At 42.5% G+C, this 21,139-nt stretch overlaps 1 protein-coding gene across 1 annotated transcript in view; it reads right to left on the bottom strand.

The window, feature by feature from the left end:
• The window catches only part of tmtc2b (transmembrane O-mannosyltransferase targeting cadherins 2b), a 169,895-nt gene that overhangs the window by 97,299 nt on the left and 51,457 nt on the right, over positions 1–21,139 (bottom strand). The window lies entirely within an intron of this gene.

The raw sequence follows: 21,139 nt of genomic DNA, 5'->3' as shown, positions 1-21,139 counted from the left end.
GTGTGATACATTGCTGTATATAAGTACTGTAGCTTGAAACTTGCGTAAACCTTCTTTGAGAGTGGTATTGTGGCCTTCACCGACGTCAAGTCTCAGAATAAGCAAAGAGAGAGGAGTGCCTACCAAGGCTCTTATTGTGTGGACTCAGGGACTGCAGAGGCGCATGTACCACACCCTTGACCGAAAACGAATAAAGCAACAAAGAGAGAGAGAGAGGGGGGATGCCACGTTGGCATAAAGGAGCATGGGGAGCCAGGGACCAAAGACATGTCAATCACAGCTAGCCCTGTGTTTACCAACCGTTGAGTGCTGGGTATCTCACACACAGACACGCCACACTGTGTCAAGAAAGAGAGAGGCAAGGGAGGAAGGATGAACAAATATGTTTGTGGAAGGGATTACAAAGCAGGAGGGACTAGAGAGAGCAAACTAGAGAGCAGTGTTAAGGCCATGCATAATAAGTGTTGAGGGGCCATGGACACTCATGGAGAGACCATGCTGTGCATGTACAGTAGCTACCCCACCACGGGGCAACCCTGGCCTGTGTACTGTACTGTCACCCCTCCCCATGGCTGGTGTCCGGGGTTGCGCCTGAGTGTTTGACCCTGACGGCCATACATCAGGCCTAAACTGTGTGAGGTGTGAGGGTTGGAAGGTGTGCAATTAGCCCCCTACCGGAGCACACAATGTCCGCGTCTTTGTTGCCTAGCTGTGAGGTGGCTCTGGCACTGACACAAGACCTTGAACCCAGTGTGTCTGGGAAGTAGGCGGGAGACAGGGGGAGGCAGGTGGAGCAGGCGGGGAGATGATGGCTATGTAATGAGTCTCCTTGGAGAGGAGGAGGTGCATGATAACACAGAATGCCACCGCATAATTAAAAAGCCTGATGGATGGGACGTGTGATAACATACTGAGAACGACAGGTTGTAATGAGTCCCCACGGCAGGCACAATTAGCACACGCAATTAGACGTGGAGCGAGGAGAGGGAGAAAACAGGCACACACTGCACAACACACAATAACAGACTGAGATAAACAAGGAATTCAAAGAAATGCGCCAAGGCGGCAGATGAATCAAGGTGAATAATTTATCTATGGATCATTTGGGGGGAAACCTCTGCATTTGTGTAGCTCTTAAACCTAGAACTTTTACCCGGCATTGTCCTACATAGCCGCAAATAGCAACCATCTTGCCCTGCTTCTCAATATGGCTATGCCAGAAAGCAGATGAGGTTGTTGAAAAGGGGAAAGGTATGGAGATTGCAACCCACAACAAATAGCTAAATAAACTACCTCTGACAGGGCGAGGACAAATAGCCCTCCTTATGATAGATCTGGGGGGAAATTAATACAACCAACCTGGCCTATATGGAAGCTGAGAGGCAAAGATGATCAGCCGGAGATATTTCTATGAAATGAAAATGCCTGACATGTCAGTGAGCAGAACATTGGGTTTCAGACCTGGTTTCAAAAAATCATTTCATATACAGTACATGACATGGGATTGATAGAGCTTGCCTGGCGCAATCGAACCAATAGAATAGTCACAAAAGTGCCAACCCCACCCATCTGGCTGGGGTAAGACAGGGTAAAGCAAATGCTGAAAGTATGTGATAGATTTCTAATAGTATTTGAACCCAGGCCGGATGGGTTTCTCTGGACCTCCAAGCAGCTCACCGCTGACAGAGTAAGATCTCTCTTTGGTTCATGGCTCTGATATACAAGTTTATTTTCTCTAGCCCATTTGTCAAGTGAGATCTTCACTCCAGCACAACGCGCTCACATCAGAGGCATTATGGTTCAACTACAACTTTAATCCATTTGGAAGACAAGTGTGCCTTTTTCCATTGTACATTGAAGTGGTGGCAGAAAGGACAGATACATTATATATTGTTTGAAACCTCACCAGCTCTGGCACCAAAATAAAATATCAAAACCCAATGCCAATCCTTCAAACCCACAGTCTCTGCGAAGCAGCCATGGATGCCTGAATCACAATGCATACATTGCATTCAGAAAGTATTCAGACCCCTTCACTTTTTCCACATTTTGTCACGTGACAGCCTTATTCTAAAATGGATTAAATTCGATTTTTTTCCTCATCAATCTAAACACAATACCCCATAATGACTAAGCAAAACCAGGTCTTAAGAAATGTGTTAAAAATAAAAAATAAACAGAAATACATTATTTACATAAGTATTCAGACCCTTTGCTATGAGACTCAAAATTGAGCTCAGGTGCATCCTGTTTCAATTGATTGTCCTTGATGTTTCTACAACTTGATTGGAGTCCACCTGTGGTAAATTCAATTGATTGGACATGATTTGGAAAGACACACACCTGTCTATATAAGGTCCCACAGTTGACAGTGCATGTCAGAGCAAAAACCAAGCCATGAGGTCAAAGGGAATTGTCCATAGAGCTCAGAGACAGGATTGTGTCGAGACACAGATCTGGGGAAGGGTACCAAAAATTTCTGCAGCATTGAAGGTCCCCAAGAACACAGTGGCCTCCATTCTTAAATGGAAGAAGTTTGGAACGACCAAGACTCTTCCTAGGGCTGGCCGCCCGGCCAAACTGAGCAATCGGGGGAGAAGGGTCTTGGTTAGGGAGATGAACAAGAACCCAATTGCTTCTCTGACAGAGCTCCAGATTTTCTCTGTGGAGATAGGAGAACCTTCCAGAAGGACAACCATCTCTGCGGTACTCCACCAATCAGGCCTCTATTGTCGAGAGGCCAGATGGAAGCCACTCCTCAGTAAAAGGCACAAGACAACCGCTTGGAGTTTGGCACCTAAAGGAGTCTCAGACCATGAGAAACAAGATTCTCTGGTCTGATGAAACCAAGATTAGACTCTTTGGCCTGAATGGCAAGCATCACATCTGGAGGAAACCAGGCACCGCTCATCACCTGTCCAATTACTATCCCTACGGTGAAGCATGGTGGTGGCAGCTGTGGGGATGTTTTTTAGCGACAGGGACTGGGAGACTAGTCAGGATCGAGGGAAAGGTGAACGGAGCAAAGTGCAGGGAGATCCTTGATGAAAACCTGCTCCAGAGTGCTCAGGACCTCAGACTGGGGTGAAGGTTCACCTTCCAACAGGACAACAGTACAAAGCTGGAGTGACTTCGGGACAAGTCTCTGAGTGTCCTTGAGTGGGACAGCCAGAGCCCGGACTTCAACCCGAACTAACATTTCTGGAGAGGCCTGAAAATAGCTGTGCAGCGACGTGTGCGGATTGATGAGGGATTTTTTTCTTCTTCCATTTTAGAATAAGGCTGTAAAGTAACAAAATATGGAAAAAGTAAAGGGTTCTGAATACTTTCGAATGCACTGCATGTTCAGCTCTCCGATTGTCAGCTTCTTGAATGTCACGTCAGAGAGGCAGGCGAGCACCTACACCACTGCAGTTGACAGGCACTCTCAGGGGGAGAGGATGAAAGACTGTGGAAAGAGAGCGAGGGGAATAAGGGGTCGTATAACCCACATCATCTTAACCACCGCTGTTCCAAGTGGATGTCTACAGAGGAATTACGACATTTGTATGATGACGAGTCTAATCATAGCCATTTTCTCAATGCAATCCAAGGCCATTCATTAATTAGTCCTGTTTAGCATGGTTGCGTGGGTCCTGATCGCCGCAGCACATCCAGCCCCATTCAGCTCTGGTTAAAGGGCCTGCCGGTCCTGCCTGGCAGAGTGGAAGATTGGGTTTATGTGGCTGGGCCCGTCTTTCTGGGAAGCAGGCAGCAGCAGGACCTCTCTGTGCACTGCAAATCTTTTCCAGCCGTGAGTGCATTCCTTTGCCACCCGCACGCTTTCTGCGCCTGCCTGGCGACTCCCAGAGGACCGGCGGGATCATGTGACCGCTAACAAGCGAAACCCGAAAAAGCACCACCTCCCACCCAGGCTTCCACCCTTTCCCACCCAAGTTATGTCTGCTCCCCAATTTCTAGGATGAGTATTGTGTGACTCAATCGATCAGATATTTTTTCCCTCATCACTCTGGCTTGCCAAAGTTTTTGCACCGATTCTGGTGCACTTTTTATGTACTAAGTATTTCAATGTTCACTTTTAACAGGAAGGTTCACCCAAAGCTCAAGAAAAGATAGGCCTACAGAGCAGGCTAGTCAGAAAAACATATAAACGATGCAAGGTCATAGAGGAAACCTGCTCAACTTTATGTAGGCCTAGTATGTAGATAACTTAATACACCAGGCAAGATGGTACTCATAGTGATTGTTGTGGTGGATCTAGACAAAACTTAAATGCAGCAGTGTTGACAGCAGCTCATGACTTCAAATGTTTTGAGGCCAGAGTAGTGCATGACTTCATCAAAACAAAGGCGTGTGATTCACCCAGAAAGGAAAACAAACTCAGTAAAGTGTCTGGTGCTTATATCAAAGCCGTGATTAAGAGCCAATCCATGCTTGATCCGAAAATAAGGTCGGAGGCGCCGTATTGATGGTGTGACGCAATTGCGGAGCCTCCGGAGGCAAGCAGAGGTCAAATTGGGGCGGCAGGGTAGCCTAGTGGTTAGAGCGTTGGACTAGTAACCGGAAGGTTGCGAGTTCAAACCCCTGAGCTGACAAGGTACAAATCTGTCGTTCTGCCCCTGAACAGGCAGTTAACCCACTGTTCCCAGGCTGTCATTGAAAATAAGAATGTGTTCTTAACTGACTTGCCTGGTTAAATAAAGGTCAAAAATTTAAAATTGAATTCCATAGGGCTTTGCCGTGCGCCTCTCAAATTTTGTAAAAATGCGGAGGGCTCCGTATAGCTCCGCATTGATTGGTTGACGGTACCGTAGGTGAGGGCAGGAAGTCCTGTAAAAACACTAACTCACTTCCTTGACAACTTCCTTCACAAAAGCTCTGCGCTGCTCGGCAAAGTGCAAGAAGAAAGAATGTCCTGACTTCTGCAGAGGCCGTATCACCGTAAATGTTGCAAGGTTAATGCAGACTTCGGATTGACCAAAAGAGATAGCAACAGAAACCATGGATAACCTTTTTGCAAAGAAGTCTCAGAGTTATGGAGTTTGATCAGTGCTAGTTTGAAAACGCAATGGTTAAAAGCTCAATTGAAATGATACGTATTTTCATTTTAATAGCAGTGTGTATGATTCATGCCACAATGAAATTGCAATGTATGGACCCCAAAAAATATTTTCAACGTACCGATTCCATGGCACATGGTTTATGAACTGATACACAACAATTTCATTTCAATTTAAATGATTATACAAAATTCTTGCATCCAATAGAATGTTAAATATATGGGGGATACAAACTTCCCAGCTCTGCAGATTTTGCTGTGTCATTAGATCATTTATTTAGGTATTGTCCATATGTAGCTTGTTTTTGGTCACAGGTCCAAGAATGGTTGAAGAATTGCAACATTTACATGTAGCTAACTCTGCAGATAGCACTACTAGGTGATTTAAAAAGTCATTGTCAATCAATCTATAATATAATAACACTTTTAGAAAAAAAAAAAATCTTTCATTTACAATCTGTAAAAACTATCAGAATAGAAAGGTTCAGAACTTATGTGAAACATCACAGTTGAAAAATATAGAATTCCAATATGGATGGTGTTAAGCGATAGATGGGAGGGGTTGAATCGTGGGAATAAAAACAACAAGATAACGATTGTAAAATACACTGTCTGTAATATGTATACAGTATGAATAAGGTGAAAGTAGAAGCCTAAGTGTTGTTGTTCATTCGTTTACTCCAATTAGGGGAGGGGTGGCAGGGTTAGTGGAAAATAATAAAGGAAAATATATTTTGTTACATTACAGCCTTATTCTACAATTGATTTAATTGTTTTTTTTCTCCTCATCAATCTTCACACAATAGGTCCTCTGTAGGTCCTCTCAAGCTCTGTCAGGTTGGATGGAGAGCATTGCTGCACAGCTATTTTCAGGTCTCTCCAGAGATGTTCGATCAGGTTCAAGTCCAGGCTCTGGCTGGATCACTCAAGGACATTCAGAGACTTGACCCGAAGCCACTCCTGCATTGTCTTGGCTGAGTACTTAGGGTTGTTGTCCTGTTGGAAGGAGAACCTTCGCCCAATCTGAAGTTCTGAGCGCTCAGTAGCATGCTTTCATCGTGGCTCTCTCTCTCTGTACTTTGCTCTGTTAATATTTCCCTTGATCCTGATAAGTCTTCCAGTCCCTGTCGCTAAAAAACATCCCCAAAGCATGATGCTGCCACCACCATGCTTCACTGTAGGGATGGTGCCAGGTTTCCTCCAGATGTGACGCTTGGCATTCAGGCCAAAGAACTACAATCTTGGTTTCATCAGACCAGGAAATTTCAAGCAGCTGTCATGTGCCTTTTACTGAGGAGTGGCTTCCCTCTGGCGACTCTACCATTAAGGCCTGATTGGCGGAGTGCTGCAGAGATGGTTGTCCTTCTGTAAGGTTCTCCCATTTCCACATAGGAACTCTGGAGCTCTGTTCGGGTTCCTTGTCACCTCCCTGACCAAGGTCCTTCTCCCCTGAATGCTCATACAATTCCTTTGACCTCATTGCTTGGTTGTCAACTGTTGGACCACACATAGACAAGTGTGTGCCTTTCCAAATCATGTCCAATCAATTGAATTTACAACAGGTGGACAACAATCAAGTTGTAGAAGCATCTCAATAATTATCAATGGAAACAGGATGCACCTGAGCTCAATTACGATTCTCATAGCAAAGGGTATGTATACGTATGTAAATTAGGTATTTCTGTTTTATCAAATGGAAAAGGGGAAGGGGTCTGAATACTTTCCAGATGCACTGTATATATATATATAGTAACAGTCAAACGTTTGGACACACCTACTCATTCCAGGGTTTTTATTTATTTTTACTATTTTCTACATTGTAGAATAATAGTGAAGACATCAAAACTATTAAATAACACATAAGGAATCATGTAGTAACCAAAAAAGTGTTAAACAAATCAAAATATATATGATTCTTCAAAGTAGCCACCCTTTGCCTTGATGACAGCTTTGCACACTCTTGGCATTCTCTGAACATGCTTCTTGGAAGCCATTTCAGTTAATTTGTGGAATTTCTTTCCTTCTTGATGCATTTGAGCCAATCAGTTGTGTTGTGACAAGGTAGACGTGGTAAACAGAAGATAGTTCTATTTGGTAAAAGACCAAGTGCATATTACGGCAAGAACAGCTCAAATAAGGAAGGCAGTTTGCCACTGATTCATTCCAAACCACTCATTGTTGAATTTGCGATTTCCAACTTGTTATATAATGTTTATGTCCAATGAGCACCGTTATGTTTTATCTGACATTTATCTTCATATGACAAGGATTGAAAAGGGTTTGCCAGTAGATTGCAGATTTTTTCTTTATATAACCAGGTAGGCCAGTTGAGAACAAGTTCTCATTTACAACTGCGACCTGGCCAAGATAGAGCAAAGCAGTGTGACACAAATAACACAGTTACACATGGGATAAACAAAAAGTACAGTCAATAACACAATAGAAAAGTATATATACAGTGTGTACAAATGTAGTAAGATTAGGGAGGTAAGGCAATAAATAGACTATAGTGGCGAAATAATTTAAAATGAGCAATTAAATACTGGAGTGATAGATGTGCAGAAGATGAATGTGCAAGTAGAGATACTGGGAGGTAAAGGAGAGAAAAAAATAACAATATGGGGATGAGGTAGTTGGGTGGGCTATTTACAGATGGGCTATGTACAGGTGCACTGATCAGTAAGCTGCTCTGACAGCTGATGCTTAAAGTTAGTGAGGGAGATATAAGTCCCCAGCTTCAGTGATTCTTGCTATTTGTTCCAGTCATTGGCAGCAGAGAACTGGAAGGAAAGCCAGCCAAAGTAGGTGTTGGCTTTGGGGATGACCAGTGAAATATACCTGCTGGAGCGCGTGCTACGGGCGGGTGCTGCTATGGTGACCAGTGAGCTGAGATAAGGCGGGCTTTACCTAGCAAAGATGACCTGGAGCCAGTGTGTGTGTCGAAGCGAGGGCCAGTCAACGAGAGCATACAGGTCGCAGTGTAGCACTGTGATAGACTACATCCAATTTGCTGAGTAGAGTGTTGGAGGCTAAATGACATCGCCAAAGTCAAGGATCGATAGGATAGTCAGTTTTACGAGGGTATGTTTGGCAGCATGAGTGAAGGATGCTTTGTTGCGAAATAGGAAGCTGATTCTAGATTTCATTTTAGATTGGGGATGCTTAATGTGAGTCTGGAAGGAGAGTTTACAGTCTAACCAGACACCTAGGTATTTGTAGTTATCATTATCTGAATCAGAACCGTCCAGAGTAGTGATGCTAGATGGGCAGGCGGGTGTGGGCAGCGATCAGTTGAAAGCATGCATTTAGTTTTACTTGCATTTAAGAGCAGTTGAAGGCCACGGAAGGAGTGTTGTATGGCATTGAAGCTCGTCTGGAGGTTAGTTAACATAGTGTCCAAAGAAGGGCCAGAAGTATACAGAATGATGTCGTCTGCGTAGAGGTGGATCAGAGAATCACCAGCAGCACGAGCGACATCATTGATGTATACAGAGAAAAGAGTCGGCCCGAGAATATTGAACCCTGTGACACCCCCATAGAGACTGCCAGAGGTCCGGATAACAGGCCCTCCGATTTGACACACTGAACTCTATCTGAGAAGTAGTTGGTGAACCAGGCAAGGCAGTCATTTGAGAAACCAAGACTGTTGAGTCTGCCGATAAGAATGTGGTGATTGAGAGTCGAAAGCCTTGGCCAGGTCGACGAATACGTCTGCACAGTATAGTCTTTTATCGATGGCGGTTATGATATCGTTTAGGACCTTGAGCATGGCTGAGGTGCACCCATGACCAGCTCGGAAACCAGATTGCATAGCGGTGAAGGTACGGTGGGATTCAAAATGGTCGGTGATCTGTTTGTTAACTTGGCTTTAGAAGACGTTAGAAAGGCAGGGTAGGACAGATATAGGTCTGTAACCGTTTGGGTCTAGAGTGTCTCCCCTTTGAAGAGGGGGATGACCGTTGCAGCTTTCCAATCTTTAGGGATCTCAGATGATATGAAAGAGAGGTTGAACAGGCTAGTAATAGGGGTTGCAACAATTGCGGTGGATCATTTTAGAAAGAGAGGGTCCAGATTGTCTAGCCCAGCTGATTAAAAGGGATCCAGATTTTGCAGCTCTTTCAGAACATCAGCTATCTGTATTTGGGTGAAGGAGAATTGGGAGAGAAATGAAGAAGTTACTGTGCGGGGTGCAGAGCTGTTGACCAGGTTAGGGATAGCCAGGTGGAAAGCATGGCCAGCCGTAGAAAAATTATTATTGAAATTCTCGATTATCGTAGATTTATCGGTGGTGACAGTGTTTCCTAGCCTCAGTGCAGTGAGAGTCTGGGAGGAGGTGCTCTTATTCTCCATGGACTTTCATATGATGATGATCACTTGTCTAGCTTGCTAGCTAGGATTTTGAAAGGATGATGTTGACATCATACTTTCAAAACATCAGTCCAATCAAAGCTACTGTAGATATAATGTGATTTCACGTAATTTTAACTATGGCCAATGACCTTGAGCATTCTTGGATGGGCACTTCGAATGTAAATCTATGGCAGCACCCAAGGGGCTTGAACTTTCTAGCTCTCCCTGTCGATTTTGCGGTGACGTAGTGTCCCCATGAGTGACAGAACACTGCACCAATCACGGCAGCAACTAGAGAACATTACCAACCCCTACGCTCTGTATTTTCCGCTGGCTGCCCCACCACCACAGAAATCACTGAGCTAGTCTGAAACACCTGCATTTTGGAGATTAACGGTACCATTAACTATTTGGAATGGGATGATGAATCAGATGAATCAGAGAGCAGAAGCCAGATACGAGTACAGATACCTTCCAAAGACTGCAGAAGAAACTGGCAGAATAATGACTGTGCTAATTCTGTCAGTGTGGTTCCTTCCTTCCGCCAATAAAATACAGCTGAGATGAATGGAGAGTTTCACATAAAAACAGCTGCACTCACACATCCTCTTTGACAGGTATATGTAAGATTTAGAGAACGTAAAGTTGACAGGCAAACATTTTGAAAAACGTTTAAACAGCCTACTTACTTTTATCATACAGCATGCTATCAGAGAGAATTTTAGAGAGGGAGAGCAATGACTGTAAAAAGTGGTCTTCTCAGAACAATACACAATCGATTCCACTTTATGCCAGCATGTTAAACAAGGGGAAACTGCACTGGCAGTTGGGAAAGGTGATGTCGTTTCTGCCAAGTATGTGTCATCACCCTGCTTTAATATCTGAAAGGAGCACAGCCGTATCTTGCAAATGCCTACTGAGGCCTTTATGTTCTCATCTCAGGTTTTCCACCATCTCCTTTGTGTAATGTTTCTTTCCGTGGGCATGCTAACAGGTCAACAATAGAACAGTATAAAACCGTAATGCCTCTCATGGTGCCATTTTGAATGATTTCTCAAGGTTGGCAATCTGACTCTTTCATTTTTAGCTCAAGTGCTTATGAGGACTGCTTCTGTTTGTAACATCATGACAATACATGCTGTCTCTGTTAAGGAAGTGTAACATAAACATTTGTATCTTTCTTATTCAAGAACACCACAGATCATGAATACTACTGTAAAAGTCATCTTTATGATTGACTTTTACTCTCACTCATGGAAGAAAAGGTGTCTTATCAATTGTAGTACTATATTCTTTTGAATTTCAACATACTCAAAACCCCCCAAAATATAATTTGAATACATGAATTATTAATATAAGTAAGAGATTATAATAAAAAGCTCAGTCAGTCACAGAAGTAATTTGCCTAAAGAGAGAAAAAAACATAGTCCTTTGTGTCATCGTTACAAATCAGGTATTAGAGAAACACTATTAATGGGTCATGTCTGGATAAGAATGTGCCAAACGTACCAAAACATGATCAAGTCTCAGTGCTATTGCATACTCATACAGAAGTATGCCTGTTCTGAGTAAATGCTGATTTGCTTCAATTCATATTCAGACAACAATCATATTTGATATCTTTGTCAACAGACACCTTGATCACAAACAATGGTTCCTGAGTTATCACTACAATTCATGTCTGCACCACCCAGCTAAACATCAATTATTATATATATTTTTAAATTCTATATGACCTGATAGCGGCCGATTACAATACGTCAGCCATTTTGCTAATTGAGTTTAGTAGGCCTATAAGTAGCCTGGTCTCAGATCTGTGCTGTCAGTTTGTGTAGTTTTGACAATGGCGTGACAATTCATAGGCGTTGGCAAGACTGGGACCACAAGAGAACTGGGACCACAAGCTATACAGTCAGTGGAGGAGAGAGTTTAGTGACCCGCCAGTCAGCCAGGACAAACAGAGAAAGTAATTGTGATTTGTTTCAGGAAACTAGGCGTATGTCGCACGTCACTACGTCACAGGAGAGGCAGTTGAAAGTAAACTTTGGCAGAAATGCCTTCTGGAACATGTGAACTTTCATGTGCCATAACAATAAACATGTACGCCATCTGTAAATACGAATAAAATTGTTAAATTACGAGCCTAGATGGTTTAGCCAAGGAAAAAGTTGGGAACCTTCCCATGATTGGCTGAGATAATGGATGGGCTGGACATGAGATGAGTTCGGATTGGTCTGCCATGTAGCAGGCTTCTGTCTATAACATGAGCTGGTCAGTATGGCTCGCTTCGCGACAAGCAACACTGAAGCTTGCATGAGAGCACCAGCAGTTCCGGACGACTGTGTGATCATGCTCCCCATAACTGATGTGAGCAAGACCTTTAACCTTTTCACCTGTGCGTTCCAAATATCTCTAACAGTCGCCCCCAGCGTGAGTTGTTTCATGCACGTGATGTCAGAAAGAACTCACTGTTCCATGTGATTATTACACAACAGGACAGTTATCACGCACTGCCTGCTAATTATCTATAGGCTATGTTTCAATTTGTCAATTTAAAACTATTTTCGAACAACTTGTATTTTCTAACAACAGTTTAAATTGAGGTGTTTTCCACCTCCTCATTAATTCACATATAAGTAGCCCATTTCAGAGACAATTTATGTTAGAGGCTTTACTGAGCTGGATAAACTTCTCTATTTTAGGAGAGCCCACCGTACTTCACTCATGTTTGCACAGATCAGGTATTCATATATTTGCACAGTCTTGCAAGAATTGGAACATTTTCTTGCTGGCGCTCGCTTTGCCTTCCTTCTTGTTTTCCTTACAAATAATAACTTTGGACAGTAAGTTCCTTATTTTCTGTATATCGTGATTTCGTTTCTACTATGGGCGCATACAGTATGTATGTACAGTGGGGCAAAAAAGTATTTAGTCAGCCACCGATTGTGCAATTTCTCCCACTTAAAAAGATGAGAGAGGCCTGTGATTTTCATCATAGGTACACTTCAACTATGACAGACAAAATGAGAAAAAAAATCCAGAAAATCACATTGTAGGATTTTTAATGAATTTATTTGCAAATTATGGTGGAAAATAAGTATTTGATCACCTAAAAACAAGCAAGATTTCTGGCTCTCACAGACCTGTAACTTCTTCTTTAAGAGGCTCCTCTGTCCTCCACTCGTTACCTGTATTAATGGCACCTGTTTGAACTTGTTATCAGTATAAAAAGACACCTGTCCCCAACCTCAAACAGTCCCACTCCAAACTCCACTACAAACATAAGCAATTTTCTGTAATTGGCTCGTCATTAACTTGTAAATAATTATCTTGTTGTCAGTTTATTTTCCTGTAATAATGAAGACAAATGAGCTAAAGGGATGATGTTGTCAGCTATATGATATGGTCATTATTTTAACTGGCTAGCAAGTTAACTTAACATTAGCTAGCTAGCTAACAAGGTAGAAACAAAACAAAACATTGTTTAGAAAGTTGTTTTTAGTTGCCTGGTTTGCTAGATTGACATTTACTAAATGTATTTTTAAAGGGTGGGTTTATTGGTGGTAAAAATAATCTAATTATGCTATTTTGGGCAGCCTGTCATTTTTGTGTTTATACTTTTTCACAACGACAATGACAAGTTTGATGTCAGACTGTCACGCCCTGACCATAGAGAGGCTTTTTATTCTCTATGTTGGTTAGGTCAGGGTGTGACTAGGGTGGGTAATCTAGGTTGTTTTATTTCTATGTTGGCCTGGTATGGTTCCCAATCAGAGGCAGCTGTTTAGCGTTGTCTCTGATTGGGGATCATATTTAGGCAGCCATTTCCCCACTGGTTTTGTGGGATCTTGTTTATGTGTAGTTGCCTATGAGCACTCCATAGCTTCATGTGTCATTTGCTCTTTATTGTTTTTTTTGTGCGGTTCACTTCAAATAGAATATGTCGAACCGATTTCACACTGCACTTTGGTCCGAATGTTATTACGACGACCGTGACACAGACAACAACAGAATGTTCATGATGTCACTGCGACAACTTTGATAGACGTAGTATAAACCAGCCTTTAGTCTTCAAATATTTGGTTGTTTTGTACATGGCTTCACATATGAATCCTTAAAGAGATGGGTGGGGCTAAAGCTTAAGAGGTTGTGAATGATGCTGAATGGGTGTAGACAAAGAAGAACTCTCCAGTAGGTTTACCAAAACATTCAAGAGCCATTTTCTCAAAAGTGAGATTACAAGTTTCTCAACTTTCAAAGCATAATTACTTTCCCATTGTTGCTCAACTGTAGTGTATGACATACCGTTTTCTAGAGTCTCTACTTTTATTCAATGTAAAAATTGGTCGGTCACAATTGTGGTGTAGATCATTGTAGCCAGTACACGAACACCGTAGTCACTGAAAATCCCCATTTGTAAGGGATGAATAGTTCCTCCACTCTGTTTGACATGTATGATAAGTGAGATTATAATAGAAGCCTCAGACAATATCAGAGGAATGTGAGTGTTATACAAGATTGGATCACTTGTTTAAAAGCATCTGTTGTTTGTTAAGTCATTGGTGGAAATAGTATAACTAGCTAACCTATTTGATTGCTATGCACATGAAAACCTACTTGCATTTGACATAAATTACTAAAATGCAGGTAAAAGAAGAAAGACAGATTTGGTATACAATATCTTCCCACAAAAAACTCTTCAGATCTGACTGGCATTTCCTTGTTGGTTCGAAAGCAGAATGATTGACACAAGCCCAGCCCAGGCACTTTCTCATTAAAATATTGAATTGTCACAAATTAAGTGTTGGGTGTTACACATCTCTCCTTCAACAAGGATAAATTACTCCTCTGCAATCCCACATTAAAAGTTGTTAATGGAGGAGTAGATACTGGGGGTTTAAGATGCAGGTGACACTGGGTCAAAGTCAATAAGAGTAGTGCTCAACCTCCTTTAGGGGTTTGCTTTTATATAAAAATGTATATGCTCATATTATTTTTTATATTACCTTTATTTAACTAGGCAAGTCAGTTAAGAACAAATTCTTATTTCAATGACGGACTAGGAACAGTGGGTTAACTGCCTGTTCAAGGGCAGAACGACAGATTTGTACCATGTCAACTCGGGGGTTTGAACTTGCGGTTACTAGTCCAACGCTCTAACCACTAGGCTACCCTTACCCTCATTATACAGTAATTTGTCTTTTATTTGCATAAATGACTCATTAAATTTCCCCTATGAGGGACAATAAAGTTGTATCGGATTGAATATAATAGAATTCCATAGTTTGAGGTCAAGAAAACTGAAGGATGAACAATTATAATTAGAAACCTCCAAAACTATTTTAGCATATTAGCATTTTCTAACACAGCAGAATGAGTCCATCCCTGCGAGGGGTTATTTGCAATGCTCCGTCAGTACAAACGCAAAGGCTCACTCCATTTCACACCACAGTAGATAAGCAAACAGTGGGACACTGTGACAGATCATGGAGCGGAGCTGGGCAGTGATGAAGTACTGTTTTAGCTCAATGGACGACACCGCCTGCTCCCTAGCATCCTGATCAGTCCTTTGTACTAGACTGGGATGGTCCTATTGGGGTGTGCTCTGCATACTGATCACTATGGAGAAATGAGCACCGGGCAGCCCTGGTTAGGCAGCTATGCATGGTGGAAGGTTGCTTTGGGCGAGGTGTTTGTTGCATCATTAGCTGTACTGTAACAGAGCAGAGCCACAGCAGGGCTGTGATTAATAGGGCTGTCGGAGTGCCCCTCCCACTCAGACGGAACCATGTCTGGCTGCACTGCCCAGGATTAGACAGAGTAATAAAGGCAATTTTCCGCACTCAGCACTGTTTAGTCAAACAGGAGCCACAGATGGAGGTAAATGCTCTGCAAGAAATTAAACTTCTTACAGATGGAAATATTGCCTTTCATAACTGCATAGCATAGTTTGGCATCCTCTAAAGGCCATGAAGACCCTCGTACTGCATAGTAGCAGTTCCTCTGCAAAATGAGAGTTATAGCTAAAACACGTTTTCTTCCATTGAGCCAAGTTAGGGCGTTCTTCAGTACAACAATCCCTTTTCTGCAGTGCCTCTTTCCAAGGCTAACTTTCAAGTTGTATGTAGGTTATAGCATTGCCTAGCCAATCTCAGCCAGGTGTGAGAGCCAATTACAAACGTGCCTGTGCAGAGCAGGCTGTGTGATATACACTCTGATTATTACATCCCATAAACCTGTCAACAAGCTCCTGACTCCTGGGTAGAGAGCAGAGGGCTGCCGTGACAACACCATGCCATGCACTTTCTATCCATCTCTCTCACTTTCTCTCTACCTCCATCTTTCTCTGCCCCTTTTCCTCTACCACCCTCTCCCGCTAGCACCCAATCTTCCCTCCCCTTCTCCTCTGTCTTTGGTTAACCCCTACTGTGTAAGGGGTTAACAGATTCATAGATGGAAAAACAGATAAATCAAAATCATTTCTCCACAAAAAGGGCTTTATTACAGACAGAAATAAACCTCAGTTTCATCATCTATCCGGGTGGCTGGTCTCAGACAATCCCATAGGTGAAGAAGCGGGATACAGAGGTTCTGGGCTGGCATTGTAACACGTGGTCTGTGGTTGTGAGGCCGGTTGGACGTACTGCCAAATTCTCTAAAACAACATTGAAGGTGGCTTATGGTAGAGAGATTAACATTAAATTCTCTGGCAACAGCTCTGGCAGACATTCCAGCAGTCAGCATACCAATTGCACACTCCTTCAAAACTTGAGACATCTGTGGCATTGTGTTGTGTGACAAAACTGCACATTTTAGAGTGGCCTTTTATTGTCCTCGGCACAAGGTGCACCTGTGTAATGATCATGCTGTTTAATCAGCTTCTTGATACTCCACACCTGTCAGGTGGATGGATTATCTTGGCAAAGGAGAAATGCTCACTAACAGGGATGTAAACACATTTTTGCACATAATTTGATATAGGCTTTTTGTGCATATGGAACATTTCTGAGAACTTTTATAGATACTCATGAAACACGGGACACACACTTCACATGTTGCGTTTATATTTTTGATCAGTTTATACATGTATATAAACAAAAGTGTAACCCCTTTGTTTTGGCACTAAACTAAACTTCCATATATGATGTGCCTTCAGAAAGTATTCCCCTTTACATTTTGTGTTACAGCCTAAATAAAACCTGTATTCCATTTAGATTATGTGTCAATGATGTACACACAATACCCCATAATGTAAAAGTGGAATTTTTTGTTTGTGGAAATGTTGTTTATCAATAATAATACAAATAAGCCAAAATGTCTTGAGTCAATAAGCATTCAACCCCTTTGTTATGTCAAGCCTAAATAAGTTCAGGAGTAAAAATGTGCTTAACAAATCACACAAGTTGCATGGACTCATTCCGTGTTCAATAATAGGGGTTAACATGCTTTTTGAATGACTAACCCATCTCTGTACCCCGAACATACAATTATCTGTAAGATCCCTCAGTCGAGCAGGGAGGTTTTTCAATGCCTCGCAAAAAAATGGCACCTATTGGTAGATGTGTAAAAATAAAAAGCAGACGCTGAATATCCCTTTAGGCATGGTGACGTTATTAATTACACTTTGGATGGTGTATCAATACACCAAGTCATTATGAAGACACAGGCATCCTCCCTTAACTCTGTTGCCGGAGAGGCAGGAAATTGCTCAGTGAATTCACCATGAGGCCGATGGTGATTTTAAAACAAGAGTTTAATTGTTGTGATATGAGAAAACTAAGGCTGGATCAACAAAATTGTAGTTACTCCACAATACTAACCTTAAATGACAGAGTGAAAAGAAGGAAGCCAGCACAGAAAACAAATATTCCAAAACATGCATCATGTTTGCAACAAGGCACTAAAGTAATACTGCAACAAATGTGGCAAAGAAATTAACTTTTTGCCCTGAATACAAATAATTATGTCACTTGAGTACCCCTTTTCATATTTTCATGCATGGTTGTGGCATCATGTCATGGTATGCTTGTCATGGCAAGGACTAGGGAGTTTTTAAGGATGAAAAGAAATGGAATACAGCTATAAGCACAGGCAAAATCCTAGAGGAAAACCTGGTTCAGTCTGCTGTCCAACAAACACAGGGAGACAAATTCACCTTTCAGCAGGAGAATAACCTAAAACACAAGGCCAAATCTACACTGGAGTTGCTTACCAAGATACTTTGAATGTTCCTGAGTGGTGCTTCTGTAAAGTATTGACTTTGTAGAAGGGGGCGTGAATATTTATGTAAATCAGATATTTCTGTATTTAATTTTCAAATATGACGAAAAACATGTTTTTACTTTGTCATAATGAGATATTGTGTGAAGACGGATGCTAACTTTTTTAAATTAATCCATTTTGAATTCCGCTACATAACAAAATGTGGCATAAATCAAGGGTATATACTTGTTTTAAAGGCACTTCGATATATTTTTTATCTAATACCAGGCTATCTTCATACAAGTCTTGTGTGGCTTGAGGGCATCCTAAAGCAGAACAACCGACGTGTTCGTGAGAGTCTCATTTTCATATTAGTTTGTAGGTCAAACTGGTCAGACGCTACAGACAGAAGTTGGCAGATCGGCGGTACCGACTTCAGACGAGTCTTGCGAGGATTGTGGGGGTCCTAGAGAAAAACAACCGACATGTACGTGTTTGTGAGAGTCTCAAATTTCCATATTAGTTCGTAGGTCAAACTTTTCGGACACGACAGACTTTTTGTGAGAACACAGATTTTCGGGATGTTTGCTGGACTAACAAACACAGACGTAGCTCTGCCACCTTCCACCACAGATGCGTAAGGCTGACATCACCGGATGTGTTTTGCATGTACTGAGACGCAGCCCATGCAAAAGAATCCCCAGATATCTCTAGCTTAAACAGACGGATTTTGATTCGACTCTTGGTTAAGGTTTGTGAGTAGACATAGGTCAGTGGTTTCCACTGTTGTATATCAGGTGTTTTCCTTCCTGAGGGTTTAATTCAACATGCTATCCAGTCATCCAGTCAGATGATGTTCTGAAAGAGCTGCAAAATCTGGACCCCTCCAAATCAGCCAGGCTAGACATTCTGGACCCTTTCTTTTTAAAATTATCTGATGAAATTGTTGCAACCCCTATTACTAGCCTGTTCAACCTCTCTTTCGTGTCGTCTGATATTCCCAAAGATTGGAACTCTTGACCCAAACTGCTACAGACCTATATCTATCCTATCCTGCCTTTCTAAGGTCTTCGAAAGCCAAGTCAACAACCAGATTACCGACCATTTCGAATGCCACCCTAACTTCTCCGCTATGCAATCTGGTTTCCGAGCTGGTCATGGGTGCACCTCAGCCACACTCAAGGTCCTAAACAATATCTTAACTGCCATCGATAAGAAACAACATTGTGCAGCTGTATTCATTGACCTGGCCAAGGCTTTCGACTCTGTCAATCACCACATCCTCATCGGCAGACTCGATAGCCTTAGTTTCTCAAATGATTGCCTCGCCTGGTTCACCAACTACTTCTCCGATAGAGTTCAGTGTGTAAAATCGGAGGGCCTGTTGTCCGGTCGCCTGGCAGTCTCTATGGGGGTGCCACAGGGTTAAATTCTTAAACCAACTCTCTTCTCTGTATACATCAATGATGTCGCTCTTGCTGCTGGTGAGTCTCTGATCTACCTCTACGCAGACGACACCATTCTGTATACTTCTGGCCCTTCTTTGGACACTGTGTTAACAACCCTCCAGACGAGCTTCAATGCCATACAACTTAAATACAAGTAAAACTAAATGCATGCATTTCAACCGATCGCTGCCTGCACCTGCCCGCCCGTCCAACATCACTACTCTGGACGGTTCTGACTTAGAATATGTGGACAACTACAAATACCTAGGTGTCTGGTTAGACTGTAAACTCTCCTTCCAGACTCACATCAAACATCTCCAATCCAAAGTTAAATCTAGAATTGGCTTCCTATTTCGCAACAAAGCATCCTTCACTCATGCTGCCAAACATACCCTTGTAAAACTGACCATCCTACCAATCCTCGACTTTGGCGATGTAATTTACAAAATAGCCTCCAATACCCTACTCAATAAATTGGATGCAGTCTATCACAGTGCCATCTGTTTTGTCACCAAAGCCCCATATACTAACCACCACTGCGACCTGTACGCTCTCGTTGGCTGGCCCTCGCTTCATACTCGTCGCCAAACCCACTGGCTCCAGGTCATTTACAAGACCCAGCTCGCTGAAGCAGGTATATCTCTCTGGTCACCCCCAAAATCAATTCTTCCTTTGGCCGCCTCTCCTTCCAGTTCTCTGCTGCCAATGACTGGAATGAACTACAAAAATCTCTGAAACTGGAAACACTTATCTCCCTCACTAGCTTTAAGCACCAGCTGTCAGAGCAGCTCACAGATTACTGCACCTGTACATAGCACATCTATAATTCAGCCCATACAACTACCTCTTTCCCTACTGTATGTATTTATTTATTTTGCTCCTTTGCACCCCATTATTTATATCTCTACTTTGCACACATTTTTCCACTGCAAATCAACCATTCCAGTGTTTTACTTGCTATATTGTATTTACTTCGCCAACATGGCCTTTTTTTTGCCTTTACCTCCCTTATCTCACCTCATTTGCTCACATTGTATATAGACTTATTTTTCTACTGTATTATTGACTGTATGTTTGTTTTACTCCATGTGTAGCTCTGTGTTGTTGTATGTGTCGAACTGCTTTGCTTTATCTTGGCCAGGTCGCAATTTTAAAAGAGAGCTTGTTCTCAACTTGCCTACCTGGTTAAATAAAGGTGAAATAAAAAAATAAAAAAATAAAATTTAAAAAATACAAATGCAGGCCCTCCTGGTAGAAAGTCTACTCAGAGACCCAAACACCTGTCTACTCCCTGTTGACATACTGTATGATGAGACAGGCTTCAAGACGGTTGTGTAGGGAGACATGAACACGGGTCTATTGTATGGCCATGCCAGACAGGGAAAATAAATTAACTCAGTCATACATGTGCTCATTGTGCTGCTGGGTTGAACATCTGTGGCAGGATTAGGAAATCGGAGGAATAGACATTTAAAAACAGTTTTAAGCCAATTAAATGCATTTAACTGCTTAGCTCTTAAGAATCTTACTGTCAGGCAGCTCCGGCAGACAAATACACTTTATCCAATGCCTCTTATATATACTATGCTCTGGAGGAAGGATGTTATCCATCTTATCACTTAGTCATGGCCAGTCTGTCTGTCTCTCGCTCTCTCTGACCCAAACTGTCTAAACAGTCTACTAGACAGTCCAGACAGTTTTAGTGGGGCTCATCCTGCTCCTCCACAGCCTTATTCACAACAGGATAAGTTTTGTCACGCCATGACCTTTTTGGCCAGGGTATAATACATTCATTAAACTTTGTTCCCCTTGTGTTTTGGAGGGGCTCTCCTGTCTCTCGTGGACAGGGACATCAATACGGGGGCCCATTTTCTCATCTGCTCGTGCTCTGTTTGCATGCTGGGTCCCATCTTGCCTACCTTGGGGCATTTTTATCACTTGGGCTGGGGGGGTTGTTGACCCAGATTAGCGAGAGCGGGCCTGTAGAATGTCGGGCCCTAGACTCCCATGCAGGCAGCACATGTGGCAGGGAAGAGGGGTGGGTGGTGGGCCTGTGCCCTGCCATCTCTCTTTCCCTGCC

Source organism: Oncorhynchus kisutch, linkage group LG4 (assembly GCF_002021735.2).
Source record: "Oncorhynchus kisutch isolate 150728-3 linkage group LG4, Okis_V2, whole genome shotgun sequence".
Lineage (NCBI taxonomy): Eukaryota > Metazoa > Chordata > Actinopteri > Salmoniformes > Salmonidae > Oncorhynchus > Oncorhynchus kisutch.
Note: the sequence above shows the minus strand (reverse complement) of the source record. Positions and strands in the feature narration are given on the sequence as shown.